This window comes from Heptranchias perlo, chromosome 11 (genome assembly GCF_035084215.1).
Source record: "Heptranchias perlo isolate sHepPer1 chromosome 11, sHepPer1.hap1, whole genome shotgun sequence".
Taxonomy (NCBI): domain Eukaryota; kingdom Metazoa; phylum Chordata; class Chondrichthyes; order Hexanchiformes; family Hexanchidae; genus Heptranchias; species Heptranchias perlo.
In genome coordinates this window covers 34,311,467-34,331,604 of record NC_090335.1, presented here as the reverse complement: position 1 = coordinate 34,331,604, position 20,138 = coordinate 34,311,467, and positions in this window count along the sequence as shown.

Below are 20,138 nucleotides of genomic sequence, written 5' to 3'. Positions count from 1 at the left end.
ACAGTGGTAGTTATTAAGATGGGGTAAATGTTACGACCTAGTGCTCCCAGTGTGTTGCTTTGCATGATGGGAGCACATATTGAAAGTTCGGGTATAATGGATGGAAAATTGCGTAGGTTGCGAATCGGGCAGCCCGACTCCCACACTCGAATTCCAAATATGTTTTCCTGTCGCACAAGAACCTCTGGGCCTTGTGGAATATTAAATCGTAAAATTTAACTCTTTGCTCTAATGCTCTGGTTGCAACAGTTACCCAAATATTCAATTAATATCCGACTGCAAACAGAGTGAAATATGTATGGTTTCATTCTAAAAGTCTCAGTGCAGTATTTTTTGCGCTGAATTGCAAGAGTTCGGAACATATCTCCCCCAAATACGTTCAAATCCAAAATCTTAAGGCTCCAAGATGCTGGTTGAGCTAAAAGCAGCTAAATGATCATTTTAGTGCAAAATAGCAAAAAAATAAATGTATCTCCATATAAGTGAGCAATCTGTCTTGACTCATTTAAATGTTAAATAAACATGGCAGTAATACAAGCTGCAGTCACTAAGGCTCAGTGTATGGTTGTGTGGCTGCTTTGAAGTTTACAAATTGTACAAAACAGCTGTGAATACTGAAAATTATGGAAATTCTTAAAACCTTTTGGATCAAGAAATTTGGGAGGAGAATTTCCGCAGACGTCCTTTGGATTTCCTTCGGTGGAAACCCTGGAGAAATAACATAGACGTCAATTCTTAGCCCTTTATGCCGTTTCTCTGGGGGTCCTTCCATGGAAATCACGGCAGTAGTCTAGGAGAATCCCTGTGAAAATTCCTGGTGAAGAAGTTCCCTCACTAGCTTATTGAGTGGTATTTAGCCAAACAAATAAGGGAGCTCGCTGATCTGTGGCAAGTTAGCTGCTTTCAGCAGTGGGATGCTGCAGTTTATCTGAGTGCCCACGGGCTAAAGGGGGGGGGGGGGAAATTGGTACAGGTCTCATCCCTGATGAAAACCTACTATTAAAAAAGCAGAAATGGAATCGATCAAATTCTCCAAATGATTTCAACTGCTAATTTTTTTTCAGCATCTAAAATTTCTAATTTCTTAATAAAGACATAAAAATGACATGACTTGGATTTTCTGCTGTTCTATTGTATTAGCGGAAGTACAATGGATATGCACTTCTGCCTGTCGGACATAAGCGACCCTGTGGCGACTGAAAATCAGGTGGGACCTGGAAATACGTGGGGGGTAATTTTAACTCCCAAGAATGGGTGGGTTGGGGGCGGATGGGTACTTAAAATATTTAATTTTTGGAGCGTGGGCCAGGAGTGTTTCCTCCAGGCCCAACAAGCTTACCTGCCGCAACCAGACCCCTGTGATCGGCCGACCCCACCACCCCGATGTCCAAGACCCCTACGATAGCCAAGGCCACTACAACGGCCAAGACCCCCCCGATGGCCGAGACCTCCCCCCTGCCCCCGATAGCCGATTTCTCACCTTCTACCTTACATTTGCAAGTGGACCAGAGAACTGTAGGGAGTCGTATCCCTGACATACCTTCATCTTCTATAACTAGATTCCCCCCTTAACCCCGAGCAGTCCTACTAAATTATTCTTTTACTATTACTATATTTCTAAAAGCTCTTACTATTTTCTTTTACTTCATCTGCTAGCTTTCAAGTTTCAGTTTAGTTTTAATCTCTCTGTTTATCCTTGGAACTTTATTCATTGCTGCACCCCCTTTTGTCCTCTTCAGAATATATTTATTTTATATTCTATCCATCTCATAGTAACATAGCATGTTACAGCACAGAAGGAGGCCATTCGGCCCATCATGCCTATGCCAGCTCTTTGAAAGAGCTATCCAATTAGTCCCACTCCCCTGCTCTTTCCCCATAGCCCTGTAATTTTTTTCCCTTCAAGTATTTATCCAATTCCCTTTTGTAAGTTACTATTGAATCTGCTTCCAACACTCTTTCAGGCAGCGCATTCTAGATCATAACAATCCTCTGCGTAAAAAAATGTTTCCTCATGTCGCTTCTGGTTCTTTTGCCAATCACCTTAAATCTGTGTCCTCTGGTTACTGACTGTTCTGCCACTGGAAGCAGTTTCTCCTTATTTACTCTATCAAAACTGTATTTGAAGATATCGCATTGCTGATGTGTTGACTGCACAGTTAATTTGAGCCAAATCCCCTGTAATGATAACTGCCAATTTCTAAACCTCTTTCACAAATCCTTCATACAATCTCAATCATCCCTATGCAGAACATTTAAAAATAGAGCTTAATCCGATGGTTGGCCGCTTGATGAGTAATACCTTTTCTTAAACTCTGTATTCCCTGCTATTATGTTGTGTATTTATGGTGTTTTTTTTCACATGTGACAGAGGTTACAGTCTGAAGCCCTGGTTAATGACTCCAGTGTCAAAGCCACAAATTCTCACACACAAGCAATACATCAAGCACATGATGCTTCACAATTTGTAATAGGGCAGAACTGTACTCACTCTGCAGTGCTGCTAAATGATGTTAGTGCATTAATGTCGAAGGCTGGCATTATATATCACTGTGCTAAAAAGGTATATTATTTCATCCATTGTTGTAGCACAGGACTTCCATGTTACTATAGAAGAAAGAGGAATAAGTAAATCCCCTTTCGCATGGCCGCAGCAAGCATCACCCGTGGTATATATTTATTACAGCATTGCACTAGCTCAGCACATCTCGTAGAGCAATGAATGTACTACAACAACAACTTGCATTTGTATAGCACCTTTAACGTAGTAAAACGTCTCAAGGTGCTTCACAGGAGCATTATCAAACAAAATTTGACACCGAGCCACATAAGGAGATATTAGGACAGGTGACCAAAAGCTTGGTCAAAGATGTAGGTTTTAAGGAGCGTCTTAAAGGAGGAGAGAGAAGTCGAGAGGTTTAGGGAGGGAATTCCAGAGATAAGGGCCTAGGCAGCTGAAGGCATGGCCACCAATGGTTTTTGTTTTATTCGTTCATGGGATGTGGGCATCGCGGCAAGGCCAGCAATTATTGGCCATCCCTAATTGCCCCTTAGAAGGTGGTGGTGAGCTGCCTTCCTGAACCGCTGCAGTCCGTGTGGTGAAGCTTCTCCCACAGTACTGTTAGGTAGGGAGTTCCAGGATTTTGACACAGCGACGATGAAGGAACGGCGATATATTTCCAAGTTGGGATGGTGTGTGACTTAGAGTGGAACGTGCAGGTGGTGTTGTTCCCATGTGCCTGCTGCCCTTGTCCTTCTAGGTGGTAGAGGTCGTGGGTCGAGGTGCTGTCGAAGAAGCCTTGGGGAGTTGCTGCAGTGCATCCTGTGGATGGTACACACTGCAGCCACTTGTGTGCCAGTGGTGGAGGGCGTGAATGTTTAGGGTTGTGGATGGGGTGCCATTCAAGCAGGCTGCTTTATCCTGGATAGTGTCGAGCTTCTTGAGTGTTGTTGGAGCTGCACTCATCCAGGCAAGTGGAGAGTATACTATCACACTCCTGACTTGTGCCTTGTAGATGGTGGAAAGGCTTTATGGAGACAGGAGGTGAGTCACTCGCCGCAGAATACCCAGCCTCTGACCTGCTCTTGTAGCCACAGTATTTATATGGGTGCTCCAGTGGAGCAATTAAAATCGGGGATGTGCAAGAGGCAAGAATTGGAGGAGCGCAGAGAGCTCAGAGGGTTGTAGGGCTGGAGAAGGTTACAGAGATAGGGAAGGGCGAAGCCATGAAGAGATTTGAAAACGTGGATGAGAATTTTAAAATCGAGGCGTTCCCAGACTGGGAGCCAATATAGGTCAGCGAGCACAGGGGTGATAGGTGCGAGTTAGTATACGGGCATCAGAGTTTTGGATGAACTCAAGTTTATGGGGGTGGAAGATGGGAGGCCAGCCAGGAGAGCATTGAAATAGTCAAGTCTAGTGGTAACAAAGGCATGGATGAGGGTTTCAGCAGCAGATGATTTGAGGCAGGGGCAGAGATGGGCGATGTTATGGAGATGCAAGTAGGCGGTCTTGGTGATGGAGCAGATATGTAGTCAGAAGCTCATCTCAGGGTCAAATAGGATGTCAAGGTTGCAAACGGTCTGGTTCAGCCTCAGACATTGGCCAAGGACGGGGATGGAGTTGGTGGCTAGAGAACGGAGTTTGTGGCGGGAATCGAAGACACTGGCTTCGGTCTTCCCAATATTTAGTTGGAGGAAATTTTTGCTCATCGTGTACTGGATGTTGGACAAGCAGTGTGACAAATGAGAGACAGTGGAGGGGTCGAGGGAGGTGGTGGTGAGGTAGAGCTGGATGTCGTCAGCATACATGTGGAATCTGATGTCGTATTTTCGGATGATGTTGCCGATGTGCAGCATGTAGATGAGAAATGGAAGGGGACCAAGGATAGATCCTTGGGGGACTCGAGAAATAACAGTGCGGGAGTGGGAAGAAAAACCATTGCAGAGGAAAGGCACTGGAGGAGGATAGTGTGGTCAACCGTGTCAAAGGCTGTAGACAGGTTGAGAAGAATGAGGAGGGATAGTTTACCACAGTCACAGTCACATAGGATGTCATTTGTGACTTTGATAAGGGCTGTTTCAGTACTGTGGCAGGGACGGAAACCTGATTGAAGGGATTCAAACATGGAGTTGCGGGAAAGATGGACATGGATTTGGGAGGCGACAACACATTCAAGGACTTTGGAGAGGAAAGGGTTATTGGCAAGGGCAGAGGGGTCAAGAGTGTTTTCTTTGAGGAGATGGTTGATGACAGCAGATTTGAAGGGAAGGGGAACAGTACCCAAGGAGAGGGAACCGTTAACAATATCAACTAACTGGAGGCCAGGAAGGGAAGTTGGGTGGTCACCAATTTGGTGGGAATAGGGTCAAGGGAGCAGGAGGTGGGTCTCATGGTCAAGATGAGCTCAGAGAAGGCATGAGGGGAGATAGGAAAGAAAGTAAAGAAAGTAGAGAAAGATGTGAGTTTAGGGCTAGGGCAAGGGGAACGATAGGGGAAGTTTGGCTTGGGGCTGGGGAAGAGGGGGAAGCGGCAGAGGCAGCTGAACGGATGGTCTCAATCTTAGTGGCACAGTAGTCCATGAGCTCCTTGCACATGTTGTTGGAGGTGAGGGTGGAAGAAGCAAGGGAGAGGGGTTAAGAAGATGGTTTGTAGTGGATAAGAGAAGCCAGGGGTCATCTTTGCATTCCAGGATGATCCTGGAATAGTGAGCAGTTTTGGCAGAGGAGATCAGGATCTGGTAACACTTTATGTGGTCCAGCCAGATCTGGCGATGAATGGCTAAACCAGTTGTCTGCCGCAAATGTTCAAGTCTGCATCCTTTGGACATAAGGAAGCGGAGAATGAGGACCATACCAGGGGGAATGACCAGGGTGGGAGGGAGTAAGGGTTTAGTGGGGACAAGGGCATCAAAAGTGGACGTGAGGGTGCGATTGAGCAGATGTCATGGTGAATGGAGGGCCAAAGGCTGGGCAGTTGGGAAACTCATATAGTCCTAATCCCATGTGCCCGCCCTGTTCACATATCCTTTTATTCCCCTTTTCTTCAACTACCTATCTAACCTATTCTTAAGTGTTGACATGGGCTAGGAATTTCCTCAGAGCTGCTTCTGCTCTGACGGTGTAATTTTGCTGAAAGTGCGGCAGAAACCCAGTTTATGCACATAAAAGGTGAAGCTACAACAACAGAGCAAGAGCAGCTCCATGGAAGTTCCTGGCCCTGGTCTCTGCTTCAATCTTTAACTCCGTTACTGCATTCCACAGCCTCACAACTTTCTTGTGTAAAAATGTTTCTCCTGTTCTCTGTTCTAAATCTCTTACATTTCACATCTCTTACATTTTAAATCTATTTCCCCTCACTTTAGGCTCCTCAACTATTGGAAGCAATCTGTTTCTATCTGCTCTGTCCCATCTATTTTTAATTTTAAACACCCCTATCAACTCACCTTGTAAATTCCTGTTTTAACAAAAACAGCCAGATTTTTTCAAGTTGTTCTTCCTATTTGTATTTCCTCGTACCAGGCAACATCCTAGTGAATCTGTGCTGTACCCTCTCCATTGCCTCAACATCCGTCCTCTTGTGCGGAGCACAAAAACTACACACAATACTTCAACTATGGTCTTACTGAAGGTTATTTAATATTATCGAGGATGGTTTTCCTTTATGTTGCTTTCTTTGGAGATAAATTCCTATGAAGTGCTAAGAAGTTTGACAGATGTTTGTTATATATTACAACCACCCATGGGATCTTGGTTAAATCTGACAAAGGACTTCAGCACCCCTATTATATCCTTCTTGTGACCATGTTTGTAATGCATTTTCAGGTCAACATCACTAACTTTCTCCACGCTTATAAATATAATGGACATGATTTTTACCTGGAGCTGGGATAAGAGCGGAGGGTAAGATTTTCGGGCGCGAAACCTGGAAGTAAAGTTGGTGGGTTGCAATGTGCGATCGCCACCTAATTGAATGATTACAATTTTACTTCGGGGTTTCCCGTGCGACAGCCAGCCAGACTGACAGGCCGGCTGCCTGTCCGGAGGGAAAGCAGCCAGGGAATGGATGGCAGGTAAGTCTGACATCGTTGAGGAGGGTGGGTGGGGGGGTGGAGGGGGTCAGCCATTGGTCATCGGAGAGGATGGAGTCATTGGGGAGGCTGGAGTCATCGGGAGGCTGGAGTCATCGGGGGGGAGGGGGGGTCGGTGACATAGTTGGGGAGGGGGTCTTGGCCATCGGGGGTTTCTTGGCCATTGGTGGGGTCTTGGTCATCGGTGGAGGGGGGTTCTCGACCATCGGGGAGTTCTCAGCCATCGGGTGTGGGTGGGGGGGGGGTCTTGGCCATTGGAGGGTTCTCGGCGGTCCTTGGCCATCGGGAGGGTTCTCAGTCAATGGGGGGGTCTCGGTCATCAGTAGGGGGGGGTCTCAGCCATCGTGGAGGGGGGGGGTCAGCCATTCGCAGGGGTCCGGTTGTGGCAGGTAAGCTTGTTGAGCCTGGAGGAAACACTCGTGCTCCTCCTGGCACACAAGCAGTGCAATAAAGACACTTACCTGATGAACCGGCCCTTCTTGCCTCCTTTCACCTGATGAGATTCATGAGTCCCAGGAAATCCATCCTGGAGACGTTAAATTTAAAGATGAGTAACATAAAATAATAAAAAACCTATCTTAACTATTTGGACAAGGTTAATTGCCCTGCCGGCACTAATTGGGAATGTGATATCCGCTATTCGGCTGTGGCTGGCATCCAAACACGCCCACGTTAAACCCGGAAATGGGCGCATTGGAACCGGGTTGTGGTCGCAATCGCAAAAACTAGTATTTTTACCTCTCACCCGACTCCAACCCACCCGTTCTTGGGGGTTAAAATTCCCCCCAATGTGTATCTGCAAATATTAAAATGAGATTTGAACCTCATGTGATTTTCTGTCATATTTGTGGACTGGTGCATTGTACAGAACAGTTTAAATTAGAATTTTGGTGAAGCTCTGGTGCTAAGGAATACAATTTCTAACACTTTGGCAACAGCTCAATTTGTCAATTTAAAATCGAGTTCCTTGTTTTTTACTTTAGCAAAAATTAAGTGCAAAAAAATTAAGAAGAGAACGGGAAAAACAACCCTTGACACTTCTATAAAGCATGACTAAAAAAAGGACTAAATTTGATGTAATAAGAAATATAATAATTTTGTTATTCCACATATTTCTTAATCCAGTCTTTACATGAGCGCATTTTTAAATTTAAGCATTTGGAAATTAATTAACTTTTGTCGCAAGAACGTCATGGAACTATTTTCTAACTGGCTCACTACTTTAGTATTTAAGTTTAACATTCCCTACCCCCATTTCATATTACAAAATATAAAACAATCCAGAGTGAGAAAAGGCCATTTGCCTCATGAAGCCTGCTCCACCAAGAGCACAAAACTGATTATTCTATCATTGATTTGCTACTTTAAGAGACACTAAAGAGGTAATTTTCCCACTTTGCACTCCCGGTGGGGAGCCTTGTCCACCAGGAGCATCTATCGGAAATTTGTGCGTATGCTGCGTATTATTTTCTGGCAATGGTTGTCTTTATGCTCAATCTCCTGTTAAACTAATTTACACAGCGTAAATGGGGTTTTCTGACAATCTTCCATCAAATTTACGGTGGCCGATTGGGCGAACCCTTGAAAAAATTGTTTCAAACTTATCTCCTACTGCTACTATATCCACCCTTCCTGTAACCTTCCTTATTAATAATGCAGCTTTCCACCTCTCTTTGTAGATCTATTGTCGTAAAATATTTTATAGCCTCTCAGCTGCTGCTCCTAACCAACCTCTCCCATCGGCCTTGTTTTTGAGACTCAAGTATCAATATTTTCAATGGTTGCATATATCTCTACATCCAGTAGCTTATTCCTGGTACTCCATCCATTTATATAAATGTCATTTTAAGCCTAGCCTCAAAACATTGCTGTTCTATTTGATCTTTCTGTGATTAATGTCATAAATTTTTACCCTCTCTCAGTTTAGGTGAAGTCTTTCCTGTCAAATACTTTCCCCCACTCCAGAACTTGTCCAAATGTTCTAGGAATCTGAAGCCCTCTCTTTTACACATCCCTCGAGCCACACATCGAGGTGTCCAACCTGTCTCTCTCTGAAGGGTGTGCTGGGAGTAATCGGGGAGTGTGCTGGATCTATAATTCAGGAATTGACTCCTCAAGCTTCCTATGTGAATTTTTTCACCCTCTTTATTAAGTCTGTGGGACTTGGAAGGCAAGACATTATTCTTGAAATCTGGATCACAGCAGAAAATCAGGCTAAGCCCTTAATTATGGAATACGCCACAATTAATATGGGCCTGTTCTCTTGGATAGTGTCACTTTTTTCTCCATGCAAAACCCCTTGTGTTATGGCGCTATAGCGCTGCTCTTGATTGCACTCCCCCATGCCTCCATCCTTGCTTTTATCATAGATGTGGAGAACCTAGTGGACAAGTCTGGACACACAGGGTTTTCTGCATTGGTGGTTCCTATCTCCAGCAGATGCTCACCAACTTCTTCCCCTCTACTTCACTTTCCCTCAATCTGTCTAGTGACTACCTTCTGGACCGCATCTTCCAGAAATCTTTCATCCCTGCTCAGGCCGCACTCTGTCTCTTCCTCCTGTCAGCACAAACTCATCAACTTCTCACTCAGTCAGCCTCTCACAACTCAAGATTATAGTTGATCGTTGTGAAGCAAGAGAGAGAAATCATTTCATTGGTCGACAAGTTCTCTGCATATCAGCCAAGTCAATTTGAACTGTGTACATGTTTGTAACTATGACTTAATAAAGAGGCTGAAAAAATTAACATAGCAACCAATGACACAGGGCAGAGTAGAGTAGAGGTTTTACAGAGGAAGTGAGGGATCAATTTCTGGATTATAGTACTGTAACTGTGCCTCAGGCTAATTATTTTTACTATATTCATCTTTTGTGCCAGCAAATTGAATCTTTCATAAATTACACATATAGTTAGTTCATTGGCATAAACTAAGTAATTATAATATACAGCTGGCCATTCATTGATACCTAGCTTCGAGGACATAATTTACTGAAAGCGTCACTTGACTAGCACATATATTGATTCACAGCATTTGAAATTAAGTATATTATACATGTAATTCAGTTCCCTGTCTAAATATACACATTGATATGTGACTCCTGCACAAACTGCTACACAAATAAACGAGTCAATATTTGATCTAATGAACACTGCCTCAAATGAATTAGCAACAAAAACGACTCCACCAGTCAACATTACCAACTCGGCTACCAACATAACCAACCTTGCCACTGCATTCAAGGAGGACAATTTGAATGATGCAGATATGCATAGGGACATTAGTTAGTGTAACAGTATAAAATGTTTAAAGTCATGTTATTTCTATTTGGATAAATTAATTAAGTAAACTTAATAATCTTGCCTAAAATTATTTCGTTTCAATTTATAATGTGGTTCTGAAATAATGTTTTACATCACTGAGAAATAAATTGGCATTCTTTAAGATAATTTACTTGTTATCCATTCCAAATGTAAATGTTTTTAAAAAGATTTGATCCCCATTGGAAATACTATAATAATTGTAAAAAAATCGAGCCACATTGGGACCGATTTTGATGTGTTCCTTTTTGTTGGGCAGAAGGTGGGTGGAGCGGACCTGCCACCCGCCCAATGAAAGTGGTCAGAGAATCAAAGTATTTTGATGGTCAGGCCTCATTACTATATTGGCAGCGAGCAGCCCGCACATTTCAAGCAGCTCACTGATCGGGGGGAGTGGCGGCAAATCTGGCAGCTTCTTCACGGAGTCCAGCCAGTCGAGTTATGTTAAAGGGGAGGGGAAGGAGATCCCAGGGCAGGGTTGTGGAGGGTCGGGCATCAGGTGGGTCAGTTTCGCTAGGGCCAGGAGGAGCATTAGTGCTCCTTTTGACTCCACAAAAATTGCTTAAAAACCGTACCTGACCCATACATGGAGCAGCCTCCAGCAGTCCCTTTAAGGATTTTGCAGTTATCTTTTCAAATACCAGTGATAACTTATGATTTTCATTTTCATTTGTAATGTATAATTGACAAACCAAACTGAGATTAGATAATGGAGATGAATAATGTTTCAGTTCAATAGCTTCCGACGTTATCTGTCTTAAAAAAGGCACTGAGCCTCTATTTATACCCCTTGTGCTTATCCTTATGTGTTACATGGTGAAATGCACCAGGACTTGGATCACTGACTAACAAAATTACACATGTCGCTATGAAATTAGTGTCAAGTTAGCTGTGGTAGACAAATACCAAACAGGAAAAAAAGAACAAAATGTAATAATGGAAATGTGTATTATTAACTCATTCACTTTCCCTAACAACAGCATTTGACATCTTCCTGATACCTGATACTAGAGACAGAACTGTGCTAAGTACTGCCCTTATCAATGAATAAACTGCATTTTAAATTATATCTTTTCTGAATGGAACACTGACACTGAGTGACAATAAAATCTACTTTTTTTTATTCCATATTTTAACATTTCAAGAAATTTGTATCATGTTGATTCCTGTTTAATGGTGTTTACCTAATAATATTGGAAGGGTTGGTTACCCTCAGGGTGTAGCCATCATGTGACTACTACCAGAAAAACATCCCTGCCTCAATTACTAACAGATGAGTGCAACTTTGCCAGTGGTTTTTAAATGTTCTCACGTGGGGGACCTCCTGTCTATGTTGAAACACTTGTCCTTGCCTCCTTGTCCTACTGAGAATAAAATGATACTCAAAGCATAGGTACCAATTAGCAAAGTTTCCATAGGCCAACTCTATGCTGCAGTTAGCCAGAGCCCTGGTCCTGCCACCCCTAGAAAGGGTTTTATGTGCATACGGTCCCATGTGGTGGGGCCTTCACATGTACGTGTGTGCACTTGTGTTAAAGGGAGTTTTTCCACAGCCTGGGGGAGGTCTTATTACAAATAATACCTTTCTGTGCTGCTCTGTAGTGTGTATGACTGGCTCTTGCATAGGTGGGTAGACTGTGATGATCAGGTAGGAAACCACAAAAGCAGGACAAATCCAATCTGGCCAATTACCGCCCCATCAGTCTACTCTCAATCATCAGCAAAGTGATGGAAGGTGTCATCGACAGTGCTATCAAGCGGCACTTACTCACCAATAACCTGCTCATTGATGCTCAGTTTGGGTTTCGCCAGGACCACTCGGCTCCAGACCTCATTACAGCCTTGGTCCAAACATGGACAAAAGAGCTGAATTCTAGAGGTGAGGTGAGAGTGACTGCCCTTGACATCAAGGCAGCATTTGACCGAGTGTGGCACCAAGGAGCCCTAGTAAAATTGAAGTCAGTGGGAATCAGGGGGAAAACTCTCCAGTGGCTGGAGTCATACCGAGCACAAAGGAAGATAGTAGTGGTTGTTGGACGCCAATCATCTCAGCCCCAGGACATTGCTGCAGGAGTTCCTCAAGACAGTGTCCTAGGCCCAACCATCTTCAGCTGCATCATCAATGACCTTCCCTCCACCATAAGGTCAGAAATGGGGATGTTCGCTGATGATTGCACAGTGTTCAGTTCCATTCATAACCCCTCAAATAATGAAGCATGCATCAAGACCTGGATAACATCCAGGCTTGGGCTCATAGGTGGCAAGTAACATTCGCGCCAGATAAGTGCCAGACAATGACCATCTCCAACAAGAGAGTGTCTAACCACCTCCCCATGACATTCAACGGCATTACCATCGCCGAATCCCCCACCATCAACATCCTGGGGGTCACCATTGACCAGAAACTTAATTGGACCAGCCATATAAATACTGTGGCTATGAGAGCAGGTCAGAGGCTGGGTATTCTGCGGCGAGTGACTCACCTCCTGACTCCCCAAAGCCTTTCCACCATCTACAAGGCACAAGTCAGGAGTGTGATGGAATACTCTCCACTTGCCTGGATGAGTGCAGCTCCAACAACACTCAAGAAGCTCGACACCATCCAGAACAAAGCAGCCCGCTTGATTGGCACCCCATCCACCACCCTAAACATTCACTCCCTTCACCATCGGCGCACTGTGGCTGCAGTGTGTACCATCTACAGGATGCACTGCAGCAACTCGCCAAGGCTTCTTCGACAGCACCTCCCAAACCCGCGACCTCTACCACCTAGAAGTACAAGAGCAGCAGGCACATGGGAACAACACCACCTGCATGTTCCCCTCCAAGTCACACACCATCCCGACTTGGAAATATATCGCCGTTCCTTCATCGTCGCTGGGTCAAAGTCCTGGAACTCCCTTCCTAACAGCACTGTGGGACTGCAGCGGTTCAAGAAGGCGGCTCACCACCACCTTCTCAAGGGCAATTAGGGATGGGCAATAAATGCCGGCCTCGCCAGCGACACCCACATCCCATGAACGAATAGAAAAAAAATGCACATAATAATAGGTACTATGAGACTGACCTCCTGACATCAGGGAATAGGGCACCATACAGAATTTTCTCCTTCAGGTGAAAGACTTGCCACATCTACCTCTGTTTAAAGATGTATTTAATTCACTGAGCCACTGTCTTAGCTCAAGGCACTCCGTTTGGACAATTCTTCTAAGAAACCTAGATGTCACCTCCAGATGGCATACTAGGTGGCAAGAACAAGCTTCCAACATGGCCAAAAGTCCAACCCCCTGGTTTTGACCTTCCATGCCATCTGTGTATAAAGCTCAATCACTTCAGAAGTGGAATGATCAGATGTGCTGCAAATGACTATAAGTGGGGCCTTTGCAAGTCTCCCCTTTACTGCTGTGGTCAGTTAGAAGATGCAGGCCAAATACTTGCAGGCTGCAGCCATCATCAAGAGCTGCCTGGTACCCTAATGGACTTGCACAATGTCCTTCACTCAGGTATTGAATGGTTTAGAACACTTTGACTAAATGCTTGACTTGATACTCTACGTAAATGCAACTGCAATAAAAATCAGGCAAGAGGGTGAGAAATCACATTCTCCAAAAATATAGTTTGAAAATATTATTTCATGGTACATCAGAGAAAAAATATATTGTATGGTGCCTACATTGGTCTTTTCCTTCTGTTACCCTTCTTCCCTAGTAACATGGATCTATTCTGTAATATGTATATGCTATTTCTAAAAATGATCCACTTTTCTTCTGTGCATTTCCCTTCTAAAAGTGCTGTCCTGTCCATTACTTGCTATGCAAAAACACTTATTTTCTGGACAGTGGAGTCAGGATTGTCAATTAGCCTTTTAGGCTTCTCATAATTTTGTCCATTCACTTCTCTTTGGAAAGTGTAGTACAACTGCTGCCAAACTAATCTGATCTTCACGTTGCCTTTGATTCTAAAGGCATTCAATTACTGAGCTTTCAGTGGCAATAAGACCAGTCAGTGTTTCATCTCTGATCTTACTCAACCATAGATGGCTAAGAAACTTTTATAGCTTTATTAAACCTGCCTACATATTTGGTTCAATACATTACATCTTAAACTGGAACGTCGACTGAAAACATAATTACAATTATTACAGTAGAAAGCAGCAATTCATAACTGCTGGTTTTATTGAAATAGCTGAAAATGTGTGAAGGATATATTAAAACAGAGTAACAAACATCTAGATAAATAACCATGTGGTCATTATATCTCATCAATTGAAAGCCATATGTGCTTTCAGCCTTCAGTAAGGCATAAAATACACAGCATAGAAATTATAAGAGAATGGATGTTTTTATTTTCCTAAAGATATGGACGTCTAAGATATTATATTTCAGAACAATCCACCTTTTCCGGTCTTCTATATGTATGTTTGCTGAAACCTGCTGAATTGTTTCAGCATATTTGTATTCACTTCCAATTCTTTAACATTGAAGCCTAGATTTTCTAATCAAGTGTATTTCTGCAGGTAGCATCATTTGAATAATGTGGATGATCTCCAGTTCTCGACAATGCCTGTGATTGGCAACTTGTCTGCTGTTGGATACAAATTGTGTGCTTCTGCAGGATTTAAAGTCCTGCAAGCGGCTTAAGGGGCCAAGCATCATGATGTGTCAAGTTTGAAAGACAGCAAGCTTGTAATAAAAAATCATGTTTGAAGAAGTGCAGGAGGGCAGAAAATGGACCATTTCTGTGATGGGACCATAGTCTTTCTTTTGGAAGAAATAAAGCAGAGAAGGGGGCCCTATTCAGCAGTGAGCACTGCTGGCCCCCAAGGAGAGCAGCCCAGGGGAAATGAGAGGAGGTGTGCATCAGTCTTAATGCTAAGAGTAGTATCCTGCACACCTGGAGGCAATGCAGGAAGACATCTAATGACCTTATCAGGTCATCCAAGGTAGAAGAAAGCATCATTAGCTTCCATTAATGCACTCCACTAAGCATGTATGGCACTTACAATGACCTCCCTGACACACCATCTTAAAGTACTTTTAATATGCTTACGCGAATGCCCATTACACAGCAAGGTGCACTTTGGGCCCCCAGCCTTCACCTGAAAGTGTTCTTTCACTCACATCCTTGCAAAAAGAATTCTCCCGTTTGATGTAGCTGCATGATGCATGTACCCACCATGATAGAGTCATGGGCTGCATGCATTCACTTACATGTCACTATATATCATCATGGCAATAGGAACTTCTCATGTCTTGTACTCTGGCTGCAGGAGAAGATAGCCAATAACAAAAAAGAAAGAGGAGGAAGTCTGCAAATCCTTGTAAAGGATGTACTAGACACTGGGGAAGTAACAGGACTACCGACAGCTCTGGGTTGGATAACTTTCTGCTGCTTTTCCTCTCATTCACTTACTGACAGTAAATCATATACTGAAGCCCTTTACCATGTCATTTCTACTAAAAGCTATATGTGAAGGCTGCTCAGAAGGTTACTACTGTAACTTGTCTTCCTCTTTTCTTTGTTTAGGCATGCCTTAGGAAGCAACTTCAGGCTCCAGTACATCATGCATGCCAGAACTTTAGAGCTAACGCACTTTATCCTTCACTGGCACCAATTCAGACATATGCAGTGAGCCAGAGGGGAGCACACTGTATGGCACATACGGCATGGTGTACAGAAGCAGCTGGCGGTAGCACATGAAGAGGCCGAGGAATCAGCCATCTAGAGGGCCATCTTGCGTCCTGCCTTGGCTGATGAGCCTGGGAATCTGTTCCCGATAGGACTTGCTCTTAAAAGAAGGGTGTTTTGTGAACATCAAACATTGGTGCAGTCACTGGGAACCATGGCCAGCAGTGTGCTGCAGATGGTGTCTTGGATGGAGGAGTCCATTAGCCACATGTGCACAGCCTTGCATGACAGTTTCTAACACTGCAGTCCTCTTTGGAGCATGTGGCAACTCCAGAGATATCTGCCTTGAAGCTCCCCAGATCAGAATCCCTATGGGAAGTCAGTGGTTCCCCATGGATGCGCAGATTGCTACCATTGAAGCCTGGGATTCCAGGTTGGAACAGGCTTTTTCTTCTAGCTTCAAAAGGTTTGGGATCACTTAGAGAGAGCCATGAAGCATTCATCATAGACAGCCATCAAGGAAAAGCACTTTAGGAGCAAACACTAGGCACTCACACACACTTCATGCTTTGACATTCAAAATCTGGTTGACCTGAAGCTGTGTGTACAGAGTGTTCTTGCAAATGTTTGCATGATTCAACAAGTGGCAGGAATGTTATCTTTGTGAGTAGCCTGGCAGATTTGAGGCACTGTACGCAAAGGGAATGGGGAAGATGTAAACAGGATTTTAATGCAGTGGCCACACTTGAGATTTGTGATGTCCAATATGAAAGCTTGATGAATGCCCATTGCAATTGACATTTGATTCTGCTTTGCAGCCTCTTCAGGCTCCTGCATGTTGTTCTTTGTATCCACTTGTTAGGCCTGAGAGCTTTCCTCTGGGGCCTCAATGATGATGTCTCTTTGTATGGCATAGGTGTGCAGCATCAGCACACAATAATATTCCTTTTAATCTTAGCCACTCTATATTGCAGGACTCCCCCAGAGCTAGCCAGGCTCTTGGAGTGTTGTTTCAATACGTCAATTGTGTGCTCAGTGATTACGTGCGTGGATGCCAGAACATCCTTATATCTGTCTTCAGCTGGCGCCCTGAAATACCACACTGATATCATGAGCCATGGCTTGAGCATAGCCTTGATCAGCCAGAAATCATCTAGAGAATTTCCTTTCCGGGTCAAATATTGGTGGGATGGTAGACTGCCTTAAAATGAAGGCATCATGACAGTTGTCTGGAAAGTGAGAATTGACTTGCAAAATGCAGTGCTAAAGGTCACTGTACATTCAGAGAATGGAATCCTTTCCTAGTCATGTAGTCAGTGGTATTGTGAAAGGGAGCACAAAGGACCATACAGGTACAAGCTAGAGCTCCCTTGACTTTTGGGAATCATGAACATGTACGAGCATCAGTAAATTGTGTGGCCATCTAAATGATGTCACTGGGACTTCATTCAAATATTCAAATTTAGCCTCTGTTTATTTCAGGCAGGAGCTTCCTGTGCCCATCACATTTCCCACTGGAAATGTGCAAAATGGGCTGGAGAGATGACATTACAGAAAAGACCATCTAGCCTGTCCCAGCCAGACCTTAGGCCTGTTTTGGAAAAATATTCTGGGCAATTCCTCTACGCCCCGAACGCAATCAAGCAAGCTCCAGGTGACTGCAGTAACTGCTATTACAGCAAATCCTTATCTACCTCCATGTCCAGTGTGATGCATCTCCACTCCAACTTTTGATCTCTCTTGCCCACTTTGCACCCAATTTGAAAATCCAGGCTAGGATGCTTTACATTGCAATTTATTAAAATAATAACGTGCTCTCCATTCTTAAACTGCGTTACATTTATGTTGAAGAATCCATTGCTTTACAGGTAATTCAATTTGGTGAATAGATGTTCCTTTTTATGCAATGTCTTTTGCTGTCCTATCATGCCCAGGAATTGCTTCAAGTCAACATCATGTAATGGTGGTGACCTTTCTATGTTTCATTGTATTTTCAATGAACATTGATGTGTTGTTAAATTATTTGTAAGTTAACTCTCTTCCTCTTCCACAATTTAGGATGTTTAAAATATTGTTAACACCCCAGCCAAAATTCAGTAACATGTGAATCAGTGGCAGGAACAGCAGTTCCTCATGATATGATATAAATACCTTGCTTCAGGCAATGTAAATGACACTACTAGAACTTGGTGTAAACAGCGATATATTTGGAAATTCTATAGTTCAGAATTTTACTCCTTTTTCTCCAGTGCCTCCTTCATAACTCACCGAAACTACCGAATCAATATAGTTTTCCAAAGATAAATTTAATTCTGTTCCACCTACATTATCCTCGGAAGACTTACAAATTTATATTTTCAAGTGTTGTATATAATACAAAAATTTAGATTTAAAAATAAACACTCTGACTGACTAATTCAGTCACTGAAATGCAGTGCATTAAAAGAGGATGATCACACATTCTGTGTTTCAGAATATGCTTCTCAAATTCTGCCCAGACAAATGATTATAAAATTTGAATCTCAATTTGGACACATCATGTCATTATATCCCAAATTTAAAAAAATCTAAGCAGAAATGCATAGATTAAACTTGCTCAATTCTTCTCCCAGTAGTGTATATGGAACACTTAGTAGTGTGGCAATATCTGTCTGAATGAGCAATGGTAAGAGAAGTTATGACTGTAGTAATGATTTGTAATGATCTGTTTGTTTCTCCATTCCTGGGTGGCTTCTCATCTGTAATGTCTTTATACATTATTAATGAAACATTACCCACAGGAATGGAAAACACTGGGCTCCATTTTAAAAATGTAACTTATACCAGTTCTAGCTCAGTGTTTAATAGTTCACATTTCACCGAAACTCAAACTTGCACTGAAGCAACATGAAATGCCATTTGAATATTAGAACTAATGCCTGTGACTTCTGGAACACTGTGGTGGAAAAATCATCACTACAGGCAAGAAATAATGGTAGCTAATGGTGCTAATACATCTGAGAGGCATCCTCTCTAGTATGTGTTTTTGTTAAGTTACTTAAAGATGTACTATATACAATTTTGCTAATGAAAAATATTTTGCAATATAAAATTTATCTTTAGAAGTCACTTTAATGCAAACATTTCCCTTTTGCCTAAATATTAGTGGCTTAGCAGTCTTCCCGAATGATTTAAAACATTTTCAAAGGCCTTCTATAGTTAGGCCTATGTTATATTTGTGATGTGGAAATTACATACCTGCAGCAGTCATGGGCACAGACTTGCTACTTTTTACATCAATGCAAAGAAAACTCAAATCTGCCCCAATGAGTCTTATGTCAGCAATACTAATTAAAGATTTTTGTTGAGAACTAGCATATTCAGTGTTGAACATTAACATGTGGTTGCTAAGAGCAGAAATGCCATTGTTGAGAGCATTGTTCAAAAACTTCGAGATGTGGTACAGACTGGCTTCCATCAGATGCAGATTGATGCATTTTACATTTTGTAAGTAGGATGTACACAGTCACCCAGAAAACATTGGCTCCCCATCCCCCAATGCATTAAATTTAAAACCTTGTCTATAAATCTCTCTAAGATCATACTCCATCCTACCTCTAAAATCTTCTCAATCTCTACATCCCCTCCCGGACCTCGATTCTTCTGATTCCAACCTTCTGTGCATCCCCTTCACCCTTTACCTCACCTCTGGTGACACAGCTTTCAGGCACTTCAGTTCTACTCTCTGGAACTTCCTCTCTGAACTTCTCCACCTCTCTTTTCATCTTTAAAATCCCTCTACAACCTCATCTCTTCAGCCAAGCTTCCAGTCACCTCTTCTAATCTCTCTCTTCTTGGCTCAGCACTTATTTCCTTTTGTCTATTTGGGAAACATTTTGATCTGTTATTTAATGCTAAAGGCTATATAAATGCAAGTAGTTGTTGTCGAAGCAACTCAGTTGCCTGCTCCAACCCATGTCTTGGGACTTACTTAGAACATAAGAACATAAGAACATAAGAAATTGGAGCAGGAGTAGGCCAATCGGCCCCTCGAGCCTGCTCCGCCATTCAATAAGATCATGGCTGATCTGATCCCAACCACAAATCTAAAGAACACAAGAAGTCGGAGCAGGACCCGGCCACATAGCCCCTGGGCCCTCTCCGCCACCCACAGGGCATTGACCGATCCGAACTCAGCTTCATGTCCAATTTCCTGCCCGCTCCCCATAACCCCTAATTCCCTTTACTTCTAGGAAACTGTCTATTTCTGTTTTAAATTTATCTAATGATGTAGCTTCCACAGCTTCCTGGGGCAGCAAATTCCACAGACCTACCACCCTCTGAGTGAAGAAGTTTCTCCTCATCTCAGTTTTGAAAGAGCAGCCCCTTATTCTAAGATTATGCCCCCTAGTTCTAGTTTCACCCATCTTTGGGAACATCCTTACTGCATCCACCCGATCAAGACCCTTCACAATCTTATATGTTTCAATAAGATCGCCTCTCATTCTTCTGAACTCCAATGAGTAGAGTCCCAATCTACTCAACCTCTCCTCATATGTCCGCCCCCTCATCCCCGGGATTAACCGAGTGAACCTTCTTTGTACTGCCTCGAGAGCAAGTA